This window comes from Canis lupus, chromosome 20 (genome assembly GCF_003254725.2).
Source record: "Canis lupus dingo isolate Sandy chromosome 20, ASM325472v2, whole genome shotgun sequence".
Taxonomy (NCBI): Eukaryota; Metazoa; Chordata; class Mammalia; order Carnivora; family Canidae; genus Canis; species Canis lupus.
The window spans coordinates 35,852,715-35,866,434 of NC_064262.1; the positions used below are offsets into that span (position 1 = coordinate 35,852,715).

At 42.5% G+C, this 13,720-nt stretch overlaps 1 protein-coding gene and 1 long non-coding RNA gene across 12 annotated transcripts in view; one reads left to right on the forward strand and one right to left on the reverse strand.

The window, feature by feature from the left end:
* CACNA2D3 (calcium voltage-gated channel auxiliary subunit alpha2delta 3) overlaps window positions 1–13,720 on the reverse strand; it is a 945,794-nt gene that overhangs the window by 534,030 nt on the left and 398,044 nt on the right. The gene's annotated exons all lie outside the window — the stretch shown is intronic.
* The window catches only part of LOC112665932 (uncharacterized), a 32,058-nt gene continuing 27,411 nt past the window's right edge, over window positions 9,074–13,720 (forward strand). Inside the window, exon 1 of the long non-coding RNA XR_003140609.3 lies at window positions 9,074–10,819. This is a non-coding gene — a long non-coding RNA (uncharacterized LOC112665932). The remainder of the gene's footprint in view (window positions 10,820–13,720) is intronic.

The window sequence follows — 13,720 nt, forward strand, 5'->3', positions numbered from 1 at the left end:
TGGCAATTTGTTATGCAGCAATAAAATAGCAACACACCTACCATGTGCATGGCTCTATGCTAGAGGATTCCAAGAGGAAGTGTATTCACTTCGGTGTGGTCAGCTACTGAGTAGTCTTCCTCCCAGAACATGAACTAAGAGCATCTCTTCCTCCTATAAGTCCACAGACTTGTGTGGCACCAAGTTATTTTGTGAAGAGTCAGAAGCAAATGAACAAAGGAAGAGGTGCAATCAAACAGCAAATAGCAGGTGGAAAGCCCTCTGGGATTCAGCAGGTTGGAGGATGGCCAAGCATCCTGGAAGAGTAACCATGCCCTGAACAACCAGGTTCCTTATAGAGCTATTTAAGGATTAATTTTTTTTTAATTATAGGTCAGCAATTAAATTCTACCTGACTTAAACAATAGGGAACTGTATTATGGGACATAACAGGAAGTCATATGTTAGGGGAGCATAAGACTGGTTTGGTTAACAATGACTTGAAAGTCCCAGATTCTTTCCACCTCTCTGCTCCGCCAATCTGTGATGATTTTGTATTCTAGTTGGTGGAAGATGGCTATAACTGCTTTAGTCTTTGCATTTAGAAACAATACTATCCAGAAGCATATTAGGATCAAGGGAACATTTTCCCAGAGGCCCCCTAATAGATTTCCCCTCGTAGTTCATTGCCCAGAGTTTGGTCACATGCCCAAGCCTGAACTAATCATGTGCAAAGGAAACAGAGGAAGGACAAGCTTCCCCCAAAGGGAAGAGACTACTGGAAAAACATGCAGGGATTTCCAGAAAAGGAATCAACTCCTAAATGAAATCAGGCTTCTATTAGGATAAAAGAGAGGGGTAGGGATGCTGGGTGGGCAACCAATAGAATCTATTGTGCACAGGGCTGGCACAAAGTTACTCAAAGTTGGCTCTAATGCTCATTATTTGGGCCTTATCTCACTTAATCCTCATAGTGATCCTAAAGGAGAATTATCATTATTATAGTTAAAGATAAATAAACCTAGTTTTTTAAAAGATTATTTATTTATTTATTTGACAGAGAGAAAGCACACAAGCAGGGGGAGCTGCAGTGGGAGAGAAAGAAGCAGACTCCCCACTAATAAAAAACTATAGCCCCAAGAGTCTAGTGTAAATTTTTCTAGTCCCTTTCAATCAGGCTGGGTGACTGTGACACAAATATAGTTGAGAATTAGGAGTAGGAAGTGGAACAGGGCACTAGTGAGAACCCATGCCACGTATTCAGCCTCATCAAGAGAAGAGAGCACTACAATAGACCTGAAAGGGGAAAATACAATCTTTCTTGGCACAAATCACTCCCAAATGGAACCTGGGGCTTCCTCAGACTGCTTCCTTGATGCTATCTCACCCTTGTAAAATAGGAGATGTGAAAGTCCATAGTACCAGATGTTTTTCTTCTACCAATGTTTCTCCAAAGCATTATTATAGCTTAACAATAGATTAAAGCAAAAAGAAATATCTTTTCTTTAAAATGTTTGTGTCTGAGAGAGAGGACAGAAAGCGCTAGATTTTCTCTTCATTATCAGATTCAACCAAGATAAAAGATTTCCTTTTTTGTTAGGATTAAAAGGGATACATTCTTCAAACAATTTTCGCTTTGATGCCCATTGAGTACATATTTTAAATAGTTTCCAGAGACATGATCATGCACTTATCTCTTTGGGATGGCATGCTGTAACAGACAGGACTCTGCAGTTGCAAGTGACAGAAAAAGAATAAATTTAAGCAAAGAACAGTACTGGCTTATGTAACCAAGATATCTGGGAATATGACTCTAAGGCACAGCTGGACATGACAGAGCCTCAAATAATGTCATCTGGATTATGTTTCACTCTTTGTCTCTCAGCTGTATGTTCTTCTATGTTAAGTTCTGTTCCCAGTCAGGCTGAATCCACAGAATGGCTGGATGGCTTTCATAGCCCTGGGCTGAAACCTTTGCGTAGAAGAGAGCTTGTCTTCCTCTGTAGCTCCAGCAAAGTCCTAGGGCTGGGCTCTGATTGGCTCTAACAGGGTCATGTGTTCATCCTTGAACCAATCACTGCATCCAAGAAAACATCACTCTTTGACCAGGTCTGGAACAAGGCATAAACCCTGTGGACTGATGGGTCCCCAGTGAAAATACCCCCTAATATTTATGGGATATTACTAAAAGGAGAAGGATGGAGACTGGGTGAGCAAATCACCTCCACAAAGACAGCTCCTTTCTTACAATGATAACCCATTCTTTCTCCTTTCATGCCAGCACATCACCACGCACAAAGCCACATGTATCAAATAAGTAAAAGACAAGGGACAAGGATGGTTGACACCACGTTCCCTATGCAGCAACCATTAGGAGTAGCATGAGCAACTTCTTTATCCTACTCTTATCAGACTGAACCTACAAAATTCCCATTTTTCATATGTTAAAAACTATCAAGTATCAGCAATGGCATATGGTTCATCCTAAAATGATGAGTGGGTTCTCCCTAATTTCACCAAGCCCATTCATATTCATAAAGGCTAAAATTTATGTAGATAGAGCTTGTACCAGGGCTTTAACTCTAGCACTAAAAAAAATTTGTGTGTGTGTGTGCCGATAAAATACCATTTTAATCTATTTTACATGAAAATTTCCTTTGACAATTATTCCCTTGTTAAAATTTTGGCCACTGCATTTTCACTTTGTTTTTTTTTTTTTTTTCAGTTTTTTTTTTTAATTTAAATTCAATTTACCAATGTACAGTATAAACACCCAGTGCCCATCCCATCAAGTGCCCTCCTCAGTGCCCATCACCCAGCTATCCCATCACCCACCCACCTCCCCTTCCACAATGCTTTGTTTGTTTCCCAGAGTTAGGAGTCTCTCATGGTTTGTCTCCCTCTCTAATTTTTCCCACTCAGTTCCCCTCCTTTCCCTTATACTCCCTTTCACTAGTTCTTATATTCCATGTTCGAGTGAAACCATTTCATGATTGTCCTTCTCCAACTGACTTACTTCATTCAGCATAATATCCTCCAGGCCCATCCATGTCAAACCAAATGGTGGGTATTCACTTTTTCTGATGGCCGAGTAATGTTCCATTGTATATACCACATCTTCTTAATCCATTCATCTGTCAAAGGACATCATGGATCCTTCCACAGTTTGGCTATTGTGGACATTGCTGCTATGAACACTGGGGTGCAGGTATCCCGACATTTCACTACATCAGTATCTTTGGGGTAAATCCCCAGTAGTGCAATTGCTGGGTCGTAGGGTAGCTCTATTTTTAACTTGTTGTGGAAACTCCACACTGTTTTCCAGAGTGGCTATACAAGCAAGCCCTAAAAATTAAATACAAAGTACTTTCATGGATTATCTTAAAAGGAAAAAACATGCAAAGCTATACTGTTAGAAAGTGGATCAGTCATTATCAGGGATGAGAGATGGGATAAGGAGACTGACTATAAGGGGTACAAGAGAACTTTTGGAGGTGAAGGAAATGTCCTATCAGTGATTATGGTGGTGGTTATGCAACTGAATGCATTTGTCTAAACTCATCAAATTAAAGACTTATCATTGGCAGATTATACTGTATGTAAATTATACTTCACCAAAGCTGACCCTCCAAAGAATTAAATTAAAAAACACACAATGAAGTAGTGTTTTATTGACAAAGAAACTAAAGCTGCCGTAATATAACTATTTGGCCAAGAATCAGGGGAGGGTATGCAGCAAAATCTGTAGCAAAGTTAGAGCTGAAGGGCCCTTAGAGACCAGCTGATTCAGCCCCTTTAGGTACTGATCTAGACAGCCTGCAGTGGCAGGCTCTCCCTCTCCTTTTGGTAATGGCAGCTTGATTTATGTGACCTCAGCCCATGTAGGTGACCCTGCTCCTCTGGATCCAGGGGAGAACTCAAGCATGGTATGCTGCACATACCATGCAGCAAAGTCCATCGGCCCAATATCCAAGGCAGGGACTTTGCACAGTGGGAACTAATGACAGGAAGGCCTAGGACTTTTGTGCAAGTATCGTGATAAGAGCATCCTTTTCCTGAAACAGAAGCACTTGGGGATGCAGTGGAGACAAAGCCAGCATAATTTACCTGAGAATGAAGATGGCATGCAAGAATAAGGAAGTAAGAGAGCAAGAGTGCCCTGCCCTACTGCTATCTGCACTACCCAGGCATATGTCAGCTATGAGAGCCAGACAGGCTCTTTTGGCCTGAGCCAGTTTGCTTTGTGTCTTCTGTCATGTGCACCCAAAAGGTCTTGTTCGTGTCAATGGGGGAAGTGAAGACCCTCAGAAGAAGAGCATTTTGAGCTGAATCATGTCTCTCCAAAAGATGTGAAGTTCTAACCCCAGCTACCCATGAAGATGGCCTTATTTGGAAAGAGAGTTTTTGCAAGTGTAGTAAATTGAGGTCACACCAAATTAGAGGGGTGCCTAAATCCAATATGACTTTTGTCCATGTAGGGAGAGATGCAAAGACATGCACTCACACACAAGGTGAGATGGGAATGTTGCAGCTTCAAGCCCAACAATGTCAAGTATTGCCAGCAAACCACCAGAAGCTAGAAGAGGCAAGGAAGGACTTTTCCCTAGAGCCTTCAGAGGTAGGTCAGCCTGCCAACAACTTGATTTCAGACTTTTAGCCTCCAGAACCGTGGGATAACAAGTTCCTATGTTTTCAGCCACTCATCTGAGGCACTTTGTTGTGGCAGCACTAGGACACTAACACTGATTCTGGTACCAGGAAAATGAGGTTTGCTATAACAAATACCTAACAATGTGGAAGTGGCTTTGAAATGGGGTCATGGGTTGAAGTTGGAAGAATTTTGAGGTACATGATAGAAAAAGCCTGGATTGCTTTGAGGAGACTGTCGGTAAAGTAAGGACATTACACACAATTCCAGGAAGGACTCAGAAAGAAGAGAGAGCTACAGGAAAGCTCCATTCATCTTCATGAATACATATATCATTAGAAACAGAACGTGCTGGAAATAGGAATGGTGGAAGTTCTTCTGGTGAGGCCTTAAAAGGAAATTATGAACATGTTATGGACAGTGGAGGAAAGGTGATTCTTATATACACAGTGGCAGAAAACTTGGCTGAGTTATGTTCTGCTGTGAGGTGGAAAGTAGAGCTTGTGAATGATGAACTTGGATTATTTTGTTGAAGAGACTTCAAAGCAAAGTATGGAAGTTGTGGCCTGGTTTCTCCTTGCTGCTTATAGCCAAATTTGAGAGGAAAGAGATAAATTGAAAGCAGAATTGTTAAAAAAGAAAAAAAAAAACAAAAAAAAACAACAACAGCACTTGGTGATTTGGATAATTTTTTTGCCTATCCAGATAACAAAAAATGAGCAAGTGGGCTCTGGAAAGAATACTACGAGTGTGTGGATGAGCCAATTCTGGCTAGAGAGATTAGATGTGTGACTCCCGGATCCAATCAACCATCTCTGCAGGAGCAAGGAATAGAGATGGGATCATCCAGGAAAAATCTGTGGAATACCCTCCAGATTATTGACACAGATCTCCCTAACATTCGTGGAAGACTGTTAAATAAGCAGAAACACTGTCAGCCTGGCCTGGAAGAGACAGAGGTGAGATGAAAGGAAGGAAGGATGACTCTGAGGGCAGAGCCACAGATTCAGAGGCCAAAGGAAGTGGGATGCAAAGGATGGGGTTGCTACCCGGGGCCCAGATAGTGGTGCCTGGAGTCACAGAAGATTATTCTCAAGCCTTACCTAATAGAACTTGTCCTGCTGGGGACCATCTCTTCAATAAATGGTGCTGGGAAAATTGGACAGCCACCTGCAGAAGAATGGAACTAGGCCATTCTCTTACACCATACACAAAGATAAACTCAAAATGGATGACGGACCTAAATGTGAGACAAGATTCCATCAAAATCCTAGAGGAGAACACAGGCAACACCCTTTTTGAACTCGGCCACAGAAACTTCTTGAAAGAAACATTTATGAAGGCAAGGGAAACAAAAGCAAAAATGAACTATTGGGACTTCATCAAGATAAAAAGCTTCTGCACAGCAAAAGAAACAGACAACAAAACTAGAAGACAACCTACGGAATGGGAGAAGATATTTGCAAATGACATATCAGATAAAGGGCTAGTATCCCAGATCTCTAAAGAACTTATTAAACTCAACAGCAAAGAAACAAACAATCCAATCATGAAATGGACAAAAGACACGAACAGAAATTTTACCAAAGAAGACAGACACGGCCAACAAGCACATGAGAAAATGCTCCACATCACTTGCCATCAGGGCAATACAAATCAAAACCACAATGAGATACCACCTCACACCAGTGAGAATGGGGAAAATTAACAAGACAGGAAACAACAAATGTTGGAGAGGATGTGGAGAAAGGGGAACCCTCTTGCACTGTGGGTGGGAATGTGAACTGGTGCAGCCACTCTGGAAAACTGTGTGGAGGTTCCTCAAAGAGTTAGAAATAGAACCACCCTATGACCCAGCAATTGCACTGCTGGGAATTTACCCCAAAGATACAGATGCAGTGAAATGCCAGGACACCTGCACCCCGATGTTTCTAGCAGCAATGTCCACAATAGCCAAACTGTGGAGGGAGCCCCCGTGTCCACTGAAAGATGAATGGATAAAGAAGATGTGGTCTATGTATACAATGGAATATTACTCAGCTATTAGAAATGACAAATACCCACAATTTGCTTCAACATGGAGGGAACTGGAGGGTATTATGCTGAGTGAAGTAAGTCAATTGGAGGACAAACATTATATGGTCTCATTCATTCGGGGAATATAAAAAATAGTGAAAGGGATTAAAGGGGAAAGGAGAGAAAATGAATGGGAAATATCAGTCAGGGTGATAGAACATGAGAGACTCCTAACTCTGGGAAACAAACAAGGGGTGGTGGAAGGGGTGGCGGGGGGTTGGGGTGACTGGGTGATGGGCACTGAGGGGGGAACTTGATGGGATGAACGCTGGGTGTTATGCTATATGTCGGCAAATTGAACTCCAATAAAAAAAATATACAAAAAAGAAAAAAAAAAAAAAAGAACTTGTCCTGCTGGGTTGCAAACTTGCTTGGGATTCCTGACCCCTTTATACCTTGCAATTTCTCCTAACTAATGGTAGATAGACTTACCTAGCTCCCCAGAGCCAATCAGTGGCAAACCTGTACACGGTGGCCCTGATTTATACATTGATTTGGCTTACAAAGAAAACAACAAAATTGCATAAGTAAATACTTTAATAACTGTTTCTGCCATAAACAACTAGTTGTTACAATTACTGCATTTATAGATAGGATTCTCAAAGAAGAAACAAATAGTAGTAGAGCTTGTGGGTGTATATTTATTTAGATACAGAGTAATGTAAAATTGGCACTGAGTTTATTATTTTCCTTAATATAAAGAAAAGCAAACTTGAAACAAAACTTAAAAGGCCAAATTAGCACATCTTTTTCATCAAAAACATGAACACACTATGTTCATTAAATGGAATGAATTTGAATTGCCCTATATATTCAGCCACATGTAGAGACAAATTTCTGTATTTAGCCAATTCTTCAATATTAGCCGAGAGCAATTCTTTTCCTTTATACTATGTATGCTAGGAGAAGCCAGAGCTCTCACTCTCTCCTGAGTTTTGTACAATCCACTCTATAAGAAGTATTAACTGAGTGTGATTAATAACAGAACACATACTGATTCTTGGATCCAGCTACGTCGCTCCATGTTATTCCAACGTAGCATGCGGAATGGAAGGATTCAAAAATACAGTTCAACTATCACATTAAAAGTAGTTTGCTTTTTCTTGTATTTCACTGAAAGGCTGATTGAGTGATATTGACCACTCTAAAATAAATAAGTATAAGATAAAGTCTCCTATGGTTCCAAAGTACCTATGATTAAATTCATCTTGAGTCAAACTGAGACGTGAGGAGCCGCGAAATAGCTAAAGATGAACGAATCTCTGCAGAGATGATGTATGGCTCCCCTGACAAATAGAAGAACGTAGCTCTCCTTGCACTTGGGAAGTTAAGATGCCGTTAAGGATGAAATAATGCAGAAGTGAAACACCTGTCATGAAGCCCTGCGTTCTGGACAACAGAAACAGCTGAATCCATCTGCTCCACAAGCACACTGGAAGTCTGGGGTGGTTTGATACACGGTTCAGTGGTGACCGACGAGGTGCAGACAGACGGCACTGGTGAGAACATGAGGTCCTGCTTGCTCATTTTTCCTCTGGTTAGCTTGCTGGCACTTCCCTGCAAGGTGTGGGTCTTTCAGCAGCCCTGCTCTACCTCTTATTTCATCCTCGAGGTTTTTAATAGAACCAGACCTCTCCTACTTTTGACCTAGCAAGGACATAACTTATCCGGGAGTGAAGACAACCCACAGGGAGAAGAAACTGAGAGATGGTTCCTGATGACATTGTTTGAATCCCTGGATGGAACATGGTCTAGACTCTGAGCCTAGAGATGGTTCCTCTTGTTCCAGGGGAGAGGTCCCTGACCCAGGCCTCAACAACCAGTGCTCAATGGAAAACTCAGAGCTAGGTATGTGACATGGGCTAAATTTGTCAAGCCAATTAGAGGCTCTGAGCTTCTTATGTTGAGCTTCCAGGGAAGCAGATTCTTCTTTTCCACTTGGCTTTGGGCCTGGAAAATAAAGCTAGTGCTGTGGGTACCTCAGCCTGCTTGAGAAGTGAACTAGCCCAGGAATGTGTGGGACTAAAGTATGAACACAGGATTCGGGTGTTCTTATGACCTATTCTGAGACCCTGTATGCATCCTCCCTGGAGCCACATATCCCTTTGAACATTTTTGTAAATTTCTTTGTTGCTGTGCTACTTTGGGTTGAGTTTTCTATTTCATACAATCAATAAATAAGGCCTTGCCTACTGTTAAATTCAGCGTGAGCTGGCCATTTCTGGAACCTTCTCCCAGAGCTATTACTGAAGGACCTGAATTCTATTACCTTGGTAATGAACCCATTGCCAAGGACTCCAAGGCCAAGATTAGAATTCTTCCTCTTGGAATGATCAGAAGTGTCATCTAAAATAGCTGAAAGGTGGTTTGCCTGGGTGGCTCAGTTGGTTAAGTGTCCAACTCTTGATTTCAGCTCAGATCATGATCTCAGGGTTATGATATCAAACTCCACGTCAGGGTCGGCACTGGGGGTGGAGCCTGGTTAGGATTCTCTCTCTCTCTCTTTCCTTCTCCCTCTGCCCACTCCACCTCCCTCTCTAAAAAACATGCCCCCCCAAAAAAAGAAAAAAAATAGCTCAAAAGCCAGTTCTCAGTGACATATGCCATTCATTATAAGAAAGACTAATCCTCATAGCTTTCTTCCACCCTTGCCAAAGCATCATTGTCAAAAGAATAAGGAAGCTGGACTCTCCGGCCCATAATCTGATGTATAACTGTGACTTAGTAAGAACCGAGCAGTGTGCTGGTGCCGACTGTCAGCAGAAGCAACAGATGGGTGCCCTCCTGTCATCGTTCAAGGCCAAAGAGAATCTAAACAAACAAAAGCGCTGCATGGCTCCCAGGCCACAGAGGCCCCACCACACCACATGAGATATCGAGTCTTCACTTCTGTGGTCTGGCTTACCAGCCTGTGTATTCTACATTTGACTGACATGAAAACAAAACACTGGAAATAGTTCATTTTCTGGAAACTTCCTCTCATAGCCACTTGAGGTTCTTGATTTGAACCAGCCTCAGTACCCTTCCATTTTGAAATAACCTTTGAAACTACTGAGGTTCTCCCCAAAGAAGTTGCTTTTCCAGGATTCCTCTTTTACTCTCCTTCCATACTTTCCCCATATTAATCATCTTGGCAAGGAATGCATCATTAATACTTTCACCCAGCATAGCAGAATTTCTCGGATTTTTCCCCCTCAGATAGACAATTTTTAAGAAAAACAAAAACCTGCAGTTGCCATTCATGTGGCACTTTTAATCTATTTTGAATTGGAACAGATTAGCACTCAGAGAGGTTGTGTAACATGGATCAAAAGAAAAATGAGCTTGGGACGTCTGGTTCACAACATTTGCAAACAAGGACAGTCCTGTTGGCTGAAAGAAGTGCCTATTGTGTAATTAACTGAGATGTCAGCATTCGGCTGGAAAAACGTTCCTCCTGAGGGGCCCTTTTTTCCCAGATCCCACCTGGAAGAATCTGGAATGTGGAAGGAGCCTCATCTGTGGAGCATTCCATTCCAGGGGAGTCAAAGGTGCAGAGAACACTGTCAGGGGCTGGCTTGAGCATGCTGGGGCAGCCACGCCAGACCCCACACAGCGCAGGCGCCCCAGCACGGCGGCGGGAAGGATGAGAACGTCGTTCTCGGCCTGGATTCAGGGATGGCTTAGCTCCATGATGCCTCCTAAGATATCATCATTTAGGAATCCAGTTGTTTGGAAAATACCACAAATATGATTTGATCAAGAAGATGTCATACTTCTTAAGGAAAAGAGACAAAAGGATACCCAAAAAAGGAAAAATGACCAATGGTGAATACCTATTAATTCTGGGGGTAATCCAGATGTTTATCACATTATTCACTATCCTCTTCTGAAAGTTTTTAAAGAAAAGGCAACAACACAGTGTGGAAGAGGCCTGACCTGTGAGCCCAAAGACCTGGCTTCTAGCATCTTCCTCTCCTTACCACCTGTGGGGTTTCACCTGAATCAGGTCCTTCGGGAGGCCTCCTCATTCCCATCTCTGCAGAGAGTCTTTCTTCTCTCTGTGCTCCATGGATGTCCCCCCATGACAGTTCTTGACCAAACTGGCCAAAGTTTGGGAACAGAGATCCCGAACAGGTAAGGGCACATACATATACATATAGCCTATACATATTCTTCTGCTCTTTGCTTAGAAAGTTGTTTTTTTCCTATGAATTAATATAGTTCAGGCCTTGTTATCCTAAGGGTATAAAGTTCTTGAGACCTCAGGCTAGGATCAGTCTGAAGGTATGTTGTTTGGTCCAAGCAGTGAGGTCTATACAGTGTTTTAAATTTCAATCCATTGCCAACACTTTCTTTAATGGGATGGTTCACTTTAAAACATGAATTTCCAACTCTGACAACAGGGGACCTTCCTTTGCATATGGCAGCACTGGCTGGACATGAGCAGTGGTGGTCTATCTCAGAGGAGACATGGGCTTGTCCCAGTCCCTTGCCTCTGCCATCACATTCCTCACCTGAAGCTCAGAATCACCACTGTTTATCATCAGACACCTGCCCAGCTCGGATGGATTCTGAGCTTTGTATCCTATGGCACATAGAGCTCTGACTTCTTTACAGTAGGGAGAGGCTCGTTGCTCAGGGCAAGGATAGGAGTGAAGAGGAGATGATTTCATGGAGGATGCAGAATTTTAGCTGTGCTTGGAGAGGTAGACTCGTCTTCAAGAAAAAAGAAAATATCTATTTCTAAAGCAATAGTAAACAGAATTGTTATTTTTAATATGGAAATCCTAAAAGCAGTACTGGGTAATGAGCCAAGTTCTGAGTAAGGATTCGTTAGCCCCTATGAATAGCCATGCTATTCAAAAATATATAGCTCGAGGATCTCAAAATTCAGAAGGACCACTAACTTAAAGCCAACGAAATTGAGAGCTGTATGCTGCTCTGAGTGCCCCCTGGGGAGGAGAGGTTTAGCTCTAAAGGGCCGCAACTCATGTTACATGGTCCTTTTGATTTGTTTACCATCTCAGGAGGTAGATGTCTATGGACAAAAGGAGATAGAAATGTGCAAGAACTACTGGGTATTTACCCCCAAAGACATAGATGCAGTGAAACACCAGGACACCTGCACCCCAATGTTTATAGCAGCAATGTCCACAATAGCCAAACTGTGGAAGTAGCTTCAGTGTCCATCGACAGATGAATGAATAGAGAAGATGTGGTCTATGTATACAATGGAATATTACTCAGCCATTAGAAACGACAAAATCCCACCCCATTACCATTTGCTTCAACGTGGATGGAACTGGCGGGTATTATATTATGCTGAGTGAAGTAAGTCAGTTGGAGAAAGACAGTCATTATATGGTTCCACTCATACGGGGAATATAAGAAATAGTGAAAGGGATTATAGGGGAAAGGAGGGAAAATGAGTGGGAAAACTTAGAGAGGGTGACAAAACATGAGAGACTCCTAACTCTAGGAAACAAACAAGGGGTAGTGGAAGGGGAGGCGGGCAGGGGGATGGAGTGACTGGGTGATGAGCACTGAGGAGGACACTTGATGGAATGAGCACTGGGTGTTATACTATATGGTGGCAAATCAAACTTCAATAAAATATATGTTTTTATATATACATATAAAGAAATGTGCAAGAAAAGGAATCGGCTAGTTTATGAAAGGCATCAGACAGGGTTCTTTTGCTAGCAAGCAAATGACACTCACTATAGCAACCGAAATCAAGATGGAATGTTTTGAAAGTATACAGGACCTCACAGAATCAACAGGAAGACTGGAGTATAAGATCTGAGAAAGAAGGAATGACAGATACCATGGATTTCCAAGTGGCAAGAATTGGTCACATTATGGTCAGGAAAATGACAAAGAAAGAGTATCTGGGACATTCTGCTTAAACTGAAGTCCTGGAAGAGTCTGATGGGCCATGACTGGGTCAGGGGCTTCTCTCTGACTAAGGAAAAGCTGAGAAGCTGGCTAAAGTCTTCAACCAAGGACATTCATTGAGGAAGCATCCAAAAGAACTGGGCATCACTTGGTGGTTTCACCTTCACCTTCACCATTGAACAGCACAATGAGGAAGTCCAGAAGCAAAGAGAAGTGGAGTACATAAAAACGAAATCTTCAGCCTTCTCTCCCCAACAAAATGAAACAGCAGCATGTTTTAGAACTCTATAAGGCAAAGATGACTTTGTGGCCACTTTGATCTGTGACCCATGACTCAGATCAAAGGAAGAAACCGTGAAAGTCATTTTCCTGCCCAATCTCTTCTATCTGCCTGTATTAAAGACAAGACACAGCAAGAAACAAACAAGAAGGCTGAGCACAATGTGACCAACCCTGCGAGGAAAATCCCTGTCAGCCGGCTGCAGATGGAGAGCAGAGTCCAGTGCCGGGTGGTCTATGGAAGCTCTGTCTCTTCCCATCACGTCAGGTGAGGGGAAGAGAGATCCCAGTGAGGTCTTTCCCCTCCCACCTTCCTAATTTCTCCTAGCAAAGAAGCCTTAAAGAATTAATCATAGACAGAGCTACCTTATATGGAGATCCAATATACAGAAACTGGAGCCTGCCAAGTTATGAGTTTTGCAACAAAATTACCACAACCTAAGACACTGCCTAAAATGAACTGTGCCTCATGACCATGTCCGCCTGGCCTCCTCCCCACCACACACAGACACGCATATACTTAGACGACAAAACTAAACAACACGGGAAAAGGCAGACAGCTGGTGGTACAGAAGAATTCCTGGTCTAGCCTGAATTCCCCAGAGACTGGTTCTGGCACAGAAAGCTGCCTCTTCTATCCCTCCTCTTATGCCCATGTATCCCCCTACTGTAAGTAGTCTCTTCCACCAATAAAATAAAAGAAGTTGAAACCGAAGTTCATTAACACTTTCCCTTTGGCTTCTTCCCTACTGACTCTCATTCAGTACCTGTGTGGTAGGCCAGGACATACATTACATCTTGAAACGTTCCACGCAGCCCTGCCCTACAGGTAGGTACTGAGAGCCGTGTCTACAGATA